Genomic DNA, 5,542 nt, shown 5'->3' with positions numbered 1-5,542 from the left:
ATGTTTATAAACATGAAACATTGCTATTGCATGAGAATCACTGAAGAACTGCTCCGTCAATCACGCGAAACGCAAGAGAAATTCAACGACGGCGAAATATACAGCTGTGTTACACACACGCAGCTAGGGCCTGCATAGCTCCCAAATCCCATTGGTTGATAAAAGATCACGTACCTCAAACTCCTGTTTTATGGTGAATTGGGATTCTAACCCTAACCCTAACCCTATAAACGAAAAAAAATTATTTGTTGTAAATAAATCATGTAAATATGGATAAACATAGAAAAATACAGAAAACAAGAAAATAATGAAAAAAACAGATGGGATTCGATCCAACGACATTTCAGCCATGTCGTCTCTGCTTTAGGCGTTCAGCTATTGAGCCATTGTGTTTTTGTGTTATGGATGTGCCTTGCCAACACTGTGGCGTCATTGAGGAGTTTGAGGCACGTGATTTGTATCAACCAATGGGAATTCGGAAGGTCACGTCACCGAGTAAACATCGTGAGTGGCATGCGGTGTGCGGTCATTGAGGTAATTAGGGTTATTTAAGTTTTATTATAGTTTTTCGTGCGCTTTTAAATGCCAAAAATTCTCAGCGATGCTACGATGACATGCTTACCAGCAAACGCTGTGTCAAGTCTGTCACTGTTGCCCACGAATTCAGATTAGACGAATTCCCAGTGAATTCCCATATGTAATTCCCTGTTTTGTATTAAATTGCCAGTAGGGGGAGCGTGCCGCTGCATATATGAACTCAAACCTTCGGTTTGCACAAGGACGGGGCGTCCGGGGGCACCACTAGTCGAGAGATGTAAAGACTTTTAAAAACAGTCCCAATGCAGAGAAAAGAATATGATGGCATTTACAGCCAGTACTTTATCTTTACATTAGTTACATTAGTTAGTACTATAGCCAGTGCTACAGCCAGTATAACCGACAGAATTACTGACAATACTATGGCGAGTACGTGCGCGTGTATATTTGCGTGCGCGCATGTGTGGGTGTGTGCGCGTGAGCGCGAATGTGTGTATGCGGGCTCGCGTGTGGCAGTGTGTGTACGTGCATGCGTGCATGCGTGTGTGCATGCGTGTGTGCGCGTATATGTGCATGTGTGCGCGTATATGTGTGTGTGCGCGTATATGTGTGTGTGTGTGTGTGCGCGTATGTATGATGTGTGCATGTAGGTTTGAAGAATTTGTGTAAGTGTGCGCGTGCGAACGCCTTATTTCGTGCAATCGATCTCGCCCGCTATCCGGTCCCGCTCTAATCCGCTCACTGAGCTTACGCGCGAATTGCCTACACCGCAGCCTGTCATTCTGTAAACAATATATGAAGTATGCGGTTGGCAGACGAAGATGCAGGCTCTGCTGCCCATTATTGCAGACGGTGGGCGAGCATATCGTGATGTTTTATCGTGTCGTTTCAGCGCGGATGCATTGAAAAAGACACGTGCCGAATTGTGCTGTATGATTAACTTTCGTATGCGCTCGGTGAAAATATGGTAGTAGAGCATTTTGACCCGGAAAAAAATGGTATAAAGACGATTTTTACACCAGATGAGCAGGATGTGTCATAGAACAACATATCCAAAATTTTTATGAGTGTTTGAATATTGTGCACTTTTTTGCATGTTTTGTAATGGGAAATGAGCATGGGCAAGGCTCGTCAAGTGATATAGTAGGGCAGATATGTGAAAAAATCGTGGGTTTTGTGGTAAAAGCACCAAAATTGGCATGAATGAAGTTAAGGGTATACTAAATGATTTTAGATAATAGCCTCGTTCACACGAGACCTCGTATTTATGAAATACGGCATTTGCGAAATACCGAATCTGAGACAAATACGCGGCCGAGCGTTCACACGCTGATTCGCGGCTCCAGAAATACGGTATTTGCGAGCTGCGAGCTGCTTTAAACAATCAAGCAAACAATGCGAAATAAACAATGCAATGCGCACCAACTGCCGATCGGCTTATAGCCGCGTTTACACGTAGCAAGAAATCCGGTATTTAGCGTTCACACGAGGCAAAATGCGCGGTCCTAGAAATACCTGCGGGTACCCGCTGCGCTGGGTAAAATCGTGCTACTACTTCATACTACTATAAGTTGGACACAATAGGAACATTGGTAAAAATCGAACAATATAACATTGGCCACAATATCAATATTTACAATCAGTGTAATAAGATAATAAGCATGGGGAAAACTGTTACGTATGACATTTATATGACAAAGCAACCCAACTTAGAACCCCTGGAACATAATAGTAATATGGGTGGAAATGAGAAAAGTTATTATAACAGCATGTACGAATGGGTTGCAGTTTTCATTTGAAAACCTCTTGATAACAATGGTTTGCGTGTTATTGCCTGGTGGAAATATGTAGAGATTGCTGGCGTCTCAACTGTTGAGCTCACCACGTACAGCTATCCATTGTCAGATTGTAGAGTGAATACACGAAATTGGGTATATGAGACAGATAGAGACAGGCTAGCGAGTGGAGTCTGTGTCCATGTGGATATTGTCTAGTGAACGCTTGGCGCGCAACCATGCACATTGAAATAAGGAATTTTTTCTACTGAATCAGAAAAGGCATAGCTTTCGAATGGTACAAGGATTCTGAAATCGTAGCATGAATAAAAAAAGTCGATATATAGTATAACAGACCAGCCAGCGAGTGGGGGAAATTTGTAATTATAAAGAATGTTTTGACTCCGGTACGCGTCTTTATGGCGGTTGATGTTTTGAGCAATGTAACCCTCAAACATATAATCTCATACTAACTATAGTGAATCTCTATAAATATTTACAAATCAAGTGTAATCAGATAATAAGCAGGTAAAAAACGGTTACGTATGACATTTTATATACAGCACAACCCAAACGTAAGAACCCTGGAACATAATAGTAATATGGTGGTGAAATAAGAAAAAGTTATTCTAAACAGCAGTGTACGAATGGGTTGCACTTCTCATTTCAAGAGCCTCTTGATAAAACAATGCAGTCGTAAGCCACAGGCACTTTAGAAGCGTTTCAACTGTAAAAACACGCCGCCGCCATTGCGCGCACACTGACACAGTAAATTTATCCTGGTTGTGCTCTTTTAGTACCGTTTCGGTTTCACAATACCAACAGCTGATGGAATGAGTCATCGATTTTTTCTGTGTGTGGCAGCACTGTACAGTCAGTGCTGACAAGTGCGAAAGATTGACGAATTGAGGGGGTTTCACGGATTTTTCGGTGTGAGTTTGACGGTTTGGCAAGTTTTTTTTTCAGCTAGGAACACTCCCCGGGTATGAAGAGATGGCCTGTGAAAAGTTGCATCCAGATCGCTTGGGTCGGTCTTTGGCCGCCTATAGGGAAGATACATACATACATACATTACATACATACATACATACATACATATCATACACTACATACATTGACATACATACATACATACATACATACTACATACATACATAGCATACATACAGTACATAATACATACATACATACATACTACATACATACATACATACATACATCATACTATACATACATACATCATACATATCATACATAACATACATACAATACCTACATATATGACATACATACATACATACATCCATACATACATACATCATACAATAACATATCATACATACATTACATACATACATACATACATACATCTAATATATATTTGAGTTATATATTTGAGTATATTTATGTGTCAGTGTGCGCGCAATGGCGGCGGCGTGTGTTTACAGTTGAAACGCTTCAAGTGCCTGTGGTTACGACTGCATTGTTTTATCAAGAGGCTTTCAAATGAGAAGTGCAACCCATTCGTACATATGCTGTTAGAATAACTTTTTCTTATTTACACCATATTATATTATGTTCCAGGGGTTCTACGTTGGGTTGTGCTGTCATATAAATGTCATACGGTAACGTTTTTTACCATGGCTTAATTATCTGATTACACTGTTTGTAAATATTTATAGAGATTCACTATAGTTTAGTATGAGTATTATATAGTTTGAGAGGTTACGATTGCCTCCAACATCAACGCATAAACGACGCGTACCAAGTGAGTAACACTTCTTTTATAATTACAAATTTCCCGCACTCGCTGGCCTGTCCTGTATACTATATATCTCACTTTTTTTTATTCATGCTACGATTCTAGAATCCATATTTGTACCATTCGAAAGCTATGCCTTTTCTGATTCAGTAAAAATTCTTTTTATTTCAATGTGCATGTTGCGCGCCAAGCATTCACTATAGAATATCCAATGGACACAGACCCCACTCCGCTGCCTGTCTCTATCTATACTATATACCCAATTTCGTTTATTCATCTTACGATTCTGACAATCGGATAGCTGCACTGTGTGAGCTCAACAGTTCGAGACGCCAGCAAACTCTACATATTTCCACCAGACAATAACTCGCAAAACCATTGTTTATCAGAGTTTTCAAAATGAAAACTGCAACCCATTCGTACATGCTGTTATATAACTTTTCCTCATTTCCACCATATTACTATTATGTTGCCAGGGTGTTACAGTTCGGTTCTTCTGTCATATAAATGTCATACCGTAACAGTTTTCCCATGCTTATTATCTTATTACACTGATTTGTAAATATTATATTGTGTGCAATGTTATTATTGTCCGATTTTACCCAATGTTCCTATTGTGTCCAATTATTAGTAGTATGAATTAGTAGCACGATTTTACCCAGCGCAAGGCGGGTACCCGCAGCTAGTACATACATACATACATACATACATACATACCATACATACATACATACAATATCATACATACATACATACATACATACATACATACATACATACAACATACATACATACATACATAACATCACATACATACATACATAACCTAATACATACATACATACATACATACATACATACATACCATACATACATACATACATACATACATACATATACATACATACATACACACATACCATACATACATACATACAATACACTACATCACATACATACATACATACATTACACATACATACATACCATAATACATACATACATGTACATACATACATACATACATACATACATACTACATACATACATACACACATACATTACATACACATACATACATACTACATACATACATACATACATAGAATACATACACCTACATTTACATACATACATACATACATACATACATACATACATACACTACATACATACATCTACATACATACATAACATTACATACCCATACATACATTACATACATACATACATCATGACATACATACATAGCATACAGTACATACATACATACATACAGTACACTACATACATACATACATACATACATACATACACATACATACATACATCATACATGTACATACATACCTACATAATACATACATACATACATACTAATACAAAAAAAAAAAAAAAAAATCATACTCATAATACATACAATACATACATACATACATACATACATACATACATACATACATCCATA

General features: G+C 38.1%; 1 protein-coding gene and 1 long non-coding RNA gene across 2 annotated transcripts in view; one reads left to right on the top strand and one right to left on the bottom strand.

Moving 5' to 3' along the window:
• LOC106814623 overlaps nt 1-4,538 on the bottom strand; it is a 17,090-nt gene extending 12,552 nt beyond the window's left edge. The window contains exons 1-2 of the long non-coding RNA XR_001394634.1: nt 4,416-4,538; nt 182-183 (exon numbers count right to left, since the gene is read on the bottom strand). This is a non-coding gene — a long non-coding RNA (uncharacterized LOC106814623). The remainder of the gene's footprint in view (nt 1-181; nt 184-4,415) is intronic.
• Nucleotides 1-5,542, top strand: part of LOC106814614 (cyclic nucleotide-gated cation channel alpha-3-like) — a 55,879-nt gene that overhangs the window by 13,632 nt on the left and 36,705 nt on the right. The gene's annotated exons all lie outside the window — the stretch shown is intronic.

Source organism: Priapulus caudatus, unplaced genomic scaffold (genome assembly GCF_000485595.1).
Source record: "Priapulus caudatus unplaced genomic scaffold, Priapulus_caudatus-5.0.1 Scaffold26, whole genome shotgun sequence".
In the NCBI taxonomy this organism is placed as follows: domain Eukaryota; kingdom Metazoa; phylum Priapulida; class Priapulimorpha; order Priapulimorphida; family Priapulidae; genus Priapulus; species Priapulus caudatus.
Note: the sequence above shows the minus strand (reverse complement) of the source record. Positions and strands in the feature narration are given on the sequence as shown.